At 38.6% G+C, this 11,742-nt stretch overlaps 1 long non-coding RNA gene across 1 annotated transcript; it reads left to right on the top strand.

The window, feature by feature from the left end:
• Positions 1-228: 228 nt before the first annotated feature.
• On the top strand, positions 229-7,062 carry LOC105749119. The gene is made up of 3 exons (XR_004231613.1): positions 229-1,973; positions 3,515-3,598; positions 6,759-7,062. It is a non-coding gene; the product is annotated as an uncharacterized LOC105749119 (long non-coding RNA).
• The last annotated feature ends 4,680 nt before the right edge of the window (positions 7,063-11,742 follow it).

Genomic DNA, 11,742 nt, shown 5'->3' with positions numbered 1-11,742 from the left:
AAGGGACAGAGAGAGGGGAAAAGAGAAGGGAAAAGAGAAAGGAAGGGGAAAGGGACAGAGAGAGGGGAAAAGGGAAAGAGAGGGGGAAAAGAGAAGGGAAAGAAAAGAGGAAAGGGGAAGGGACAGAGAGAGGGGAAAAGAGAAGGAAGAGGAGAAAGGAAGGGGAAAGTGATAGAGAGAGGGGAAAAGAAGAGAGGGGAGAGAGGAAGGGGAAAGGGACAGAGAGGGAGAAGGAAGGGAAAGAGAGAACTATTGTATTAGTTGTATGTGTATATGTGACCCTGATTTAGCTGGCAGGTGGGGATTGGGTATGGATGATCCTGGTAGTTGGGTGAATAATCCTAGATTAGCTGGGGGTGTCTGTGGGTGGCAACAGGGTCCGTTGGTTGGGGTGGGTTAGGGGGGACGGGGATGGTGCCTTTCTAGGTTGGAATGACATCGTCTCCTGAAAGGACCAAACTGTGACCTTAGGGAAGGTTCAGTATACTGGAGCCCTCCTTGACAGCATCCTCTGGGGCTTCTTTGGTGTCCCAGGGTGAGGGGGGAAGTGCCCTGTATCCCCGGCCTCCCAAACTGTCAATTCGGAAAGGAAAGGAAGATAACTGTCGGTTGCTTTTGCCAACTTTCTTTTTATTGTTTTTCTCCCTTTCTTTTCAATGTTTTATTACACAAAGATGGCTCTCTGGGGAAAGGGTGGAGGAAAGGATGTTTTCTGGGAAATGACTGCGCTTTATAACAAAGGCTAAAATGAGATTTTAAAAAGCAAATAGAGAAATTTCGTTTAATTCTCTGGATCTTGTATTCTGCTGAGTCACAATGACTGACACTGAAACCGAAGCTCAGTATAAGCAAGAAAACTTTGTCCCAGCAGAGTAGCTCTAGGCTGGCTGACTAAAGACAGCCCCTTTTAATGTGGTTTGGGCAGAGCTCTTTGGAATGGAATCAAATTCAAAGATGGATAGAATTTGACTCATTCTGTTCTCAGTCCTCATTGTGCTCTACCCCGAGCTCCCCAATTCCTTTTCACCTGGGCAGGCATATAGTCGGAGCAACCCCTCTGCCTTCATGGACTTCTAAGAATGGTGGGAACACAAGGCAGATGAGGTGGTCCTGGAGTGACAAGACTAAGATCTATGAAAGTTAGAAAGCCACAGAACTCAGAATGTGGAAGGAAGCTAAAGAGGGCTGTCCTGGTAGCAAGAGATAATGATGAACTGTAGGGATTGGTTCAACACAATTTTAAATTTTGCTAAATCAGTGACTGAAATGTCCTAACCCTTTGACCCATTGGGAGGGCAGTACCCCAAGAAGATCAGTGACAAAAAGAAAGGCTCTTTCCCATAAATAAAAATCTTCACGGCACTATTTTTATAGTAGCAAAGAACTGGAAACAAAATAGATACTCAAAATAGATACTACTTTTTTCTAGGGGTAACCCTGAAAATCCTTGTGGCTCCTAGTACTATCACTCCTAAGCTTCCCATTATTGGTCAACCACTTGAACTCTATTAGCTTTTACAAATGATAGGTACTGAGAGAGTATCCCGCTAATAGAGTCCCTCCAAATAAGGGGCGTATTCTCTCCTTGTATGTACAAGGTCCCTGGGGAGAGTAGGCTCAAATTTAAAGTTCAGTGGTAGAGAGTTCCACTTAAGACCAAAGGACACACTCCTGACTCTTAGCTCTAGGAGTCCTTTCTCTCCTTTCCCTGAGACTTCATGAAGTTCCCCATAAGTATAGTTTTCCACTGGTGTCTGAGAATTGGTGACTTCCTAGGTCTAGAGAGCCAGCATTTCTCTCAATTTGTCTTTGTAAGATGTCAGAGAAAAAGGGTACGCACAGCACATTTTTAAGTTTAATCTGCATTATTAACATTTTCTCCATTATTTTCTTAAGTCTAGACAAATCAACAAAACAATAAATTGAGGCACATCTAAAATGGTTGGACCATGTCCCAGTTCCACCAAGAATGGGTGAGTGGGTCTATCTCCTTATTGCCCCTCCAACATTCACTGAATCTCTCAACATTCAATGAAAATCTCTCAGATTTTCATGGAGTTAAAGTAAAGTCTCAGAATTCTTCTTACTTATATTTCTTTTACATTTAGAGACTCGGAGCATGTTTTAATTGGGCCATTTCTAGTTCCTGGTTTTTCTTTTGAAGAGCATTCATACCTTTTGGCTACTTATCTATTAGATAAGTTTGGGGAATTACATATTAGTGTCACTTTCTTGTGTATTTTACGTGATAAATCAGTAGTAGAAGAAGAAGAAGATAACATAATCAAAATGATCTGTCTTACAATTATTTATGGAAAATTGGAGAATGAAGCAAAGAACTTTTTCCAAAGCCTCCTCTGATCTTCCAAGATAGCCATCTCTTCATTCCCTACTGCATACACTCCTTTGGATTGGCCACCATCCTTCTTATGTACTTTCCCTTTTTCCTCTTTCTTTCCAACTTCCTTTTCTGTGTTGACTTCCTCCATTCGATTGTAAGCTCCTTATTATGCCCAAAGGGATATCAAACTATACCAGCAGTGTCACAAATGGGTTTGTATCCCAAAGAAATCATCAAGGAGGGGAAAGGATAAGTGCAAAAATGTTTGCAGCAGCTCTTTTTGTGATGGCAAGGAATTAGAAATTGAGGGGAATGACTAAGTTATGATATATGAAAGTAATGGAATATTATTATTTATTAAGAAATAGTGAGCAGGCTCATTTCAGAAAAGCCTGGAAAGACTTAGTGAATGGATGCTGAGTGAAGTGAGTCAAACTAAGAGAACATTGTACACAGTTACAGCAAGATTATATGATGATCAACTGTTGATAGACTTGACTTTTCTCAGCAATGCAGCGATTCGAGACAGTTCCAATAGACTTGGGATGGAAAATGCCATCTGCAGCCAGAGAGAAAACTATGGAGACTGAACATGGTTCAAAGCATTTTCACTTTTTTTTTTGTTTGTTTGCTTTTTCTTTCTCATGTTTTTTCCCCTTTTGGTCCGATTTTTCTTGTACAAAAAGACAAATATAAATATATGTTTAAAAGGATTATACATAATTAACCTATATCAGATTACTTTCTATCTTGGAGAGAGAAGAGTGAGTGAAGGAGGGAGAAAAATTTGAAACACAAAGTTTTACAAAAATGAATGTTGGAAACTATTTTTATGTGTATTTGGAAAAATAAAATACTATTGAGGGGGGAAAAGACGATCGTAAGCTCCCTAAGGACTGTAAATGTCTTTCTTTTTTGTATTTATATCTTCTGTGTGTAGTTTTAGTTTATTAAGGATAACAAGTCTGGGCAACAGATTCTGATACTTGATCATGTCTTTCTAAGTATTTAGCAGGTGCTAAATTGTGCAACCTACAGTATTATCTTCCACAATTTCTACCATTTCTTTACAAAACCTATATCAACCAATAATTCTGAGCTTCTTAAAAGGAAAAAAAAAAGAATTTCCCTTCTGAAAGATGCTAGATCTTGTTTTCTCCCTTTTTTATTTAGGAAGAGGACCTTGCCATGGTATCAGATGCAGTAACTGTGTGGTTTGTCACCAAAGAATTCTTGGAGTCAGCACTTTGAGAATATGTGAGTTTTACTACGTCTGATGAAAAAATGTGATGTTAATATTTTTGCAGATAATAGAAAGCATAAATAATTTTGCTTAGAATAAATTTTACTTAACCCAGAATACAAAATGTATTGCAAGAACCACTTCTGGGCCTACAGAGCTGGGATTTACGGTACTCTGGTCTCCACCCTAGGGTTAACAGGGGGCCTCCCTTGTTCTAGGCTCAGGCATGTGGTTGAACCAGTTTAGTCTTGGGGGATCCTGCCTCTTAGAAGAGGGACTCAGATTTTCCCCACACTCATTGGTTCATTAAATCCCCACCTTGAAACCAGAGGAAAAAGGTATGTACAGTTCCAAAAAAAAATGAAAATTGAAATGTACTCAGTGTACAATAAATATAGGATAGGCAGTTTATCTGTGTATACATAAAAAAGATACAAAGTCATTTATTTTTAACACCCCTCTTTTTTTTCTTCTGACCCTGTCACTACCCTGGGCTAGCCCCTTATCATTTCATGCCTTTACTATGCCAATAGACTGCTGGTTAATCTTCTACTTTCTCACTCCAATCCATTCTCCACTCAACTGTCAAAATAATCTCATTAAAGCAGAGATCTAAACATGTCATTCTCCTGTCAATAAAATCCAGTGATGGGCCAGTTAGCTGGTGTAGTGGATAGAGCACCAGGGGAGCTTGAGTTCAAATCTGGTTTCAGATATTTAACACTTCCTGGCTATGTGACCCTGGGCAAGTCACTTAATCCCAATCGCCTGAGCAAAAACAAACAAACAAAAAAACAATAAAATAAAATAGAACCCAGTGACTCACTAATACTTCCAGGATATGTAACAAATGGTGTACTTGTGGCAGGGGTAGGTTGTGAGTGATTTGAGGAAAGACAATAATGGACATCTTTAGTATCTCCTTCCCCTTCCATTTTCCAAGGGAGACTTTGATTCCTGCCTAAAGAAAAAACAGGATGTTGGGGGCAAAAACTAGTCCCTTTTCTCTCCTCTGAGAAAGGGAGTACCAGGCTAGAATGATAGCTAGCTGCTCTTTAATGTTATTATTCTAGGGATTATAACTGTAAGGTTAGAGCTAATCTTCTGATCATTCTTTCTTTCTTTTTTTTTTTTAACTAACTTTTTATTGCCAGAACCCATGCCAGGATAATTTTTTACAACATTATCCCTTGCACTCTCTTCTGTTCTGATTTTTCCCCTTCCTCCCTCCACCCCCTCCCCCAGATGGCAAGCAGTCCTATACATGTTAAATAGGTTACAGTATATCCTAGATACAACATATGTGTACAGAACCGAACAGTTCTCTTGTTGCTCAGGGAGAATTGGATTCAGAAGGTAAAAAATAACCCAGGAAGAAAAACAAAAATGCAAACAGTTTACATTCATTTTCCATTGTTCTTTGGGTGTAGCTGCTTCTGTCCATCCTTGATCAATTGAAACTGAATTAGGTCTCTTTGTCAAAGAAATCCACTTCCATCAGAATACATCCTCATACAGTATCGTTGTTGAGGTATATGATGATCTCCTGGTTCTGCTCATTTCACTCAGCATCAGTTCATGTAAGTCTCTCCAAGCCTCTCTGTATTCATCCTGCTGGTCATTTCTTATAGAACAATAATATTCCATAACATTCATATACCACAATTTACCCACCATTCTCCAATTGATGGGCATCCATTCATTTTCCAGCTTCTAGCCACTAGAAAGAGGGCTGCCACAAACATTTTGGCACATACTGGTCCCTTTCCCTTCTTTATTATCTCTTTGGGGTATAAGCCCAGTAGAGACACTGCTGGATCAAAGGGTATGCACAGTTTGATAATTTTTTGGGCATAGTTCCAAATTGCTCTCCAGGATGGCTGGATGTGTTCACAATTCCACCAACAATGTATCAGTGTCCCTGTTTTCCCACATCCCCTCCAACATTCTGCATTATCTTTCCCTGCCATTCTAGCCAATCTGACAGGTGTGTAGTGGTATCTCAGAGTTGTCTTAATTTGCATTTCTCTGATTAATAATGATTTGGAGCATATTTTCATATGGCTAGAAATAGTTTTAATTTCTTCGGCTGAGAATTGTCTGTTCATATTCTTTGACCATTTATCAATTGGAGAATGGCTTGATTTCTTCAATTCTCTATATATTTTGGAAATGAGGCCTTTATCAGAACCTTTAACTGTAAAAATGTTTTCCCAGTTTATTGCTTCCCTTCTAATCTTGCCTGCATTAGTTTTGTTTGTACAAAAACTTTTCAATTTGATATAATCAAAATTTTCAATTTTGTAGTCAACAGTGATCTCTAGCTCTTCTTTGGTCATAAATTCCTTCCTCTTCCACAGGTCTAAGAGGTAAACTATCCTATGCTCTTCCAATTTATTTATAATCTCATTCTTTATGCCTAGATCATGAACCCATTTTGACCTTATCTTGGTGTACAGTGTTAAGTGAGGGTCAATGCCTAGTTTTTGTCATACTAATTTCCAATTTTCCCAGCAATTTTTGTCAAATAATGCATTCTTGTCCCAAAAACTGGGGTCTTTGTGTTTGTCGAACACTAGATAATTAAAGTCATTGGCTGTTTTGTCCTTTGAACCTAACCTATTCCATTGATCAACTAGTCTATTTCTTAGCCAGTACCAGATGGTTTTAGTAACCGCTGCTTTATAATATAATATTAGATCTGGTACAGGTAGGCTACCTTCATTTGCTGATCATTATTTCTTAACAGGGAAAGGGGAGTGCCAAGATTTATATCAGACTTGATTCCCTTCCCACAAAATATTAGTCTCACAGTGAACACACAGAGCAGATATCAAAGCAATCCAATGATCTTAATTGATAACAAAACGGAAATAGAGAAAGTATACATATGAAACTATATAGCAGATAATACAGATTGCTCAACAGAAAGAGAGAGAGATGGAGGGAGGGAAGGAGGGAAAATTCGGACGGTGGGGTAGAGGGAGGAGAGCGGTTAGGGGATGGGAGGAGAGGATAGGAGAGAGGAAGAGAGAAGAGGGAGAATCCCAGATTTCACCCAAAGGAGAAATTCCCTGAAGTCTCTCATGTTACAAGCAAGGGACAAAGACATGATGGAGATTGCCTATTCTTCTCATGACAACTTCTTAGAGTCTTTTTTTTTTTTCCCTCCAGCAACCTGAAGAGAGTTTGATATCACACATCTCTCATCTCTTCCAATCTGGGAAGCCTGAAGAAAACTAAGAGATTGAAGAGACTGGATCTTTCTTCTTTCCTGCTCTGGACAATTTTGCCTTGCCCTTCACCAAGGCATGGGGATTTGATCACTCTAGTAAGAAGAGAATCCCATAACAATGAGTTTAAGGTTGCATATAAAGGTTACCTATAAGTTTTATGCTTACATATAAAATCCTTTGGCATTTAAAGCCCTTCATAACCTGGTCTCTTTCTGTCTTTCTCAATAGTGTTTTATTTTTCCAAATACATGTAAAGATAATCTTCAAGCATTCATTTTTGTAAGATTTTGAGCTCCAGATTTTTTCTCTCTACTTCCCTTACTTCCCCCATTCCAAAACATAGCCTTCCTTTGTTCCTTTCTTCCTTCTTTTCTCTCTTCCTTTATCCCTCGTCCCTTTTTTTTCTTTCCTCCCTCTCTTTTTTCCTCCTTTCTTTCCTTCTTTCTTTGTTTCTTCCTTCCTTTCTTCCTTCTTCCCTTTTTTCTTCCTCCCTTTTTCTCCCTTCCTTCCTTTTTCTTTCTTCCTCCCTTTTTTCTTTTTCCCTTCCTCCCTCCTTTCCTTCTTCCCTCCTTTTCTTTTTCCCTCCTTTCCTCCCCTCCTTTCTTTCCTTCCTCCTCTCCTTTCTTTTCTTCTCTCCTCCTTCCCTTTCTTTCTCTCTTTCTCTTTCTTTTTCTCTCTCCCTTCCCTCCTTCCTTCCTTCCCTCCTTTCTTCCTTCCTTCCTTCCTTCCTCTTTCCCTCCCTCCTTCCTTCCTTCCTTTCTTTCTTTCTTTCTTTCTTTCTTTCTTTCTTTCTTTCTTTCTTTCTTTCTTTCTTTCTTTCTTCTTTCTTTCTTTCTTTCTTTCTTTCTTTCTTCTTTCTTTCTTTCTTTCTTCTTTCTTTCTTTCTTTCTTTCTTTCTTTCTTTCTTTCTTTCTTTCTTTCTTTCTTTCTTTCTTTCTTTCTTTCTTTCTTTCTTTCTTTCTTTCATTCTCTTTAATCTAATACTTTACCCCCACCCCATTAAATCACTGTGATCCTGTGGTAGTGTCTCCTACTTCTCTAATGAAACCCTCTTTTTGCTAACTGTCCTCTATTTGGGGAATACTTTCTCTCCTGATCTCTACCTCCTGACTTTCTTCAAGTCTTAGCTTAAAGTCTCACCTTCTCCTCATCATATCACACCTAAAAATATCATAAACTGGCAGTCATCAAAACCACTTGGTACTGGCGAAGAAACAAAATAGTGGATCCATGGAATAGGTTAGGATACCAGACAATAGTCAATGATTATAGTAATCTACTGTTTGATCAACTCAAAAACTCCAGATTCTAGGGTAAGAACTTACTATCTAACAAAAATTGCTGGGAAAATTGGAAATTAGTATGACAGAAACTAGGCATTGACCAACATCTCACACCATATACCAATATAAGGCTAAAAAAGGTTTGTTCATGATTTAGACATAAAAGAGGATACTCTAAGCAAATTAGTAGTGCAAAGGATAGTCCACATGTCAGATTTGTGGAGAAAGGAGAAATTATAGCCAATTAAAAACTAGAAAATATTATAAAATGTAAAATGGATAATTCTGATTATATTAAATTTAAAAGTTTTTGCACAAACAAAACCAATGCAGCCAAGATTAGAAAGGAAACAGAAAGCTGGTAAACAAGTTTTATAGCCAGCGTTTTTGATAAAAGCCCCATTTTTAAAAAGATGTAGAAAACTGACTCAAATTTATAAAAATACGAGTCATTTCCCAATTGATGAATGGTCAAAGGATATGATAGACAATTTTAGATGAAGAAATTAAAACCATTTATACTCACATAAAAAATGTTCTAAATCATTATTGATTAGAGAAATGCACATTAAGACAACTCTCAAGTACCAGTTCATACCTATCTGATTAACTAAGATGATAGGAAAAGATAATGATAAATGATGGAGGGGATATGGCAAAACTGAGACACCAATGTATTGTTAGTGGAGTTGTGAACTGATCCAACCTTTCTGGAGTGCAATTTGGAACTATGCCTAAAGGGCTATCAACCTGTGCATAGTTTTTGATCTAGCAGTGTCACTCCTGGGTCTGTATCCCAAAGAGGTCATAAAAGGGAAAAGGACCCACGTGTACAAAAATGTTTGTGGCAGCTCTTTTTGTGACAGCAGGGAACTGAAAATTGAGTGGATTCCCATTAGTTGGGAAATGGCTGAGTAAGTTATAGCATATGAATGTAATGGAATATTATTATACTATAAGGAATGATGAGTAGGCTGATTTCAGAAAAGCCTGGAAAGATTTACATGAATAGTCATTGAGTGAAGTGGGCAGAACCCACTTTGTACATAGAGACATTGTACATAGCATTATGTGATGATCAACTATGATGGACTTGGCTCTTCTCAACAATGCAGTGATTCAAAACAATTCCAATAGACATAGGATAGAAAGTACCAAATGTGTCCAGGGCCAGACCTATGGGGGAAAATTAGATTAAAGCAAAGTATTTTTACCTTTTTTGTTGTTGTTATTGCTTGTTTGATTTTTCTTCCTCATGGTGTTTCACCTTTTGGTCTGATTTTTCTTGCACAATGTGACAAATATAGAAATATGTTTAGAAGGTTTGTGTATGTTTAATCTATATCAGATTGCTTACTATCTTGAGGAGGGGAGCGTGTAAGAGATGGAGGAAGAAAAAATTTAGAACTATCTTTACATGTATTTGGAAAAATAAAATACTAATGAGGAAAAAAATAAAGTTCCATCTTCTGCAAGAAACCCCTTCTGATCTCCCTTAATTTTAGCATCCTCCCTCTGAGATCATCTATAATTTATTCCTTATGTATTTTGTTCATAAATAGTTGTTTGCATGCTGTATTCTCCCCTGTTCCCATCAGATTGTGATTAGAAAGGAAGTTCCTTGAGACTGAGGACTGGGTTTGGAGGATTTTTTTTTTTTTTAGTAGAGTTGCTTTTCTTTGTGTCCCCAGAATTTACCATAGTAAGTGAATGATTAACAAATGCTTATTCACTGAACAAAAAAGACTCAGCGCACAGTGATAGAAAGATTTCAGAACAGTAACTTTGTGTGTAACTACTGTTATGATCTGCTGGGAGACTGACAGTCAGGACCATAGAGACCCTCTAGTAGAGACCTCTCATTTTACAAATGAGGAAACTGAGTTAGGTGGCAAGCCTAAAGTCATAGAGGATGTAAGTAGAAGAATTACTATTTGAACTGAGGCTTTCTCACTTCAAATCTAGTACTCTTTCCACAATACCATACAACCTCTAAAAACCTTGTCAGCATAAAACAGTATAAAGTCGTTAGAGAGCCTTTAAATGAGATAATATTTATAAAGTGTGTAGCACAGTACCTGGCAAATAGTAGTTGTTTAATGAATAAGCATTTTTTCCCCTCTACTCTGGACCCTCCTTTCTCAAGACCTCTTAATTCTAGGGTATTCCCTATGTTGATTAGTTCCAGTTCATCCCTGTCTGTAGATCATTTGTATGTGATTGTTTGCATGTGGTCCCCCACATTAGACTGTGAGTTCCTTCAAAGCAGGGATTCCCTTTTACCTATATTTGCATCCCCAGCACTTGGCATGATGCCAGGCACAAAGCAGAGATCTAATAAATATTTATTGATGGAGTGATTGACTATATATCTCTGTTAATAAAACCAGTGGCCTTGAGTCAGTTCCCTTATCAGTGCCCATTCTCTCCAAGAGTACAGGGTTGCTGCTAGGGACTCCTCCTCCCTTGTCCCTTTGAATTTTTGTTCTCCTTTCTACACACCTCCCAAGTATGTTTGATTACCTACTCAAGGAAGAACACACAAAGGGGAAAGGGTAGACAGGGAGCAAGATCCTCTAAGTTTAGGCTCAGAGGGTGAAGGAAATCACCTGTTTATCCCCCCTATGTCCCAGCACGAGGAGCATGATGGAGACCACTATCATTCACACTAAAGAGTCCAAGAAAAGAACTGAGCTGGAATATCTTTAACTGGCAACTGGTAAAAAGCCCAACTCCACCCTCCTCCCTATTACCAGCTGGCAAGAGTAATTTTAAGGAACGGCTCAGAATTTGCTGTGCCATATCCCAAAGGCCACGTCCTCCCAGCATTGGGCCAAACCATGGCCAGAAGCAAGGATCCAAAGTTCATGTTTGGAACCAGGAAGGGCAAGTCCAAATAATGTACTAGGAATGCTTCTCCTGTGCTATTTACAAAGTAAATACAATTTGCTTATAACTCAAACACATGACAATCTCAAAACATGTCCGATCTTAAATAACGCCACACAAATGAGTGCTCTGACTGAAGGGATACAGTGCACATGTCAGTGGTCTGCCTGTACAAACACAACCATTCACGCTGCTGCTCTGATTCCTCACTGCAAGGGAGCCTGTGCCCGGTGAATGAAAAAAAAATCTAATTACAGCCCCTCTGGGCAAGAACATCCCTCCAGTCTTCTGCCCACCCATGGCAAAGATCTAAAGGAATTAAGAAGTTCAAGGGCATTGTTCCTCTCTTCATTTGCATGAGTCCTCTGGGCTTTGATGGACAGTTATGAGCAAAGATATACTTGACCATTTAATACCAATGCTCAGAAATTGGAGGGGGAAAGAGAGGCAGAGTCAACATTCTTAAGTAGCAAAGAGAAAAAAAGATAGTTACAATTTCATGAACAGTTTAAATTTGTTCAGATTTCACAAAGACAGGATATTCTCAAAGGCAGCTGGGTGACCCATTGGATAGAGTGTTGAACCTGGCCTTGGGGAGGCTCTGAACTCTAATTTGGCCTCAGATACTTAACAGTTGTATGATTGGACAGATCACTTCACCCTCTTTTCCTCAGTTTCCTCATTTTAAAAATGAACTAGAGAAGGAAATAGCAAACCATTCCAATATCTTTGCCAAGAAAATCCCAAATA

The sequence above is a fragment of the Sarcophilus harrisii genome, chromosome 2, assembly GCF_902635505.1.
Source record: "Sarcophilus harrisii chromosome 2, mSarHar1.11, whole genome shotgun sequence".
In the NCBI taxonomy this organism is placed as follows: domain Eukaryota; kingdom Metazoa; phylum Chordata; class Mammalia; order Dasyuromorphia; family Dasyuridae; genus Sarcophilus; species Sarcophilus harrisii.
This window is presented reverse-complemented; position numbering and strand designations above follow the sequence as displayed.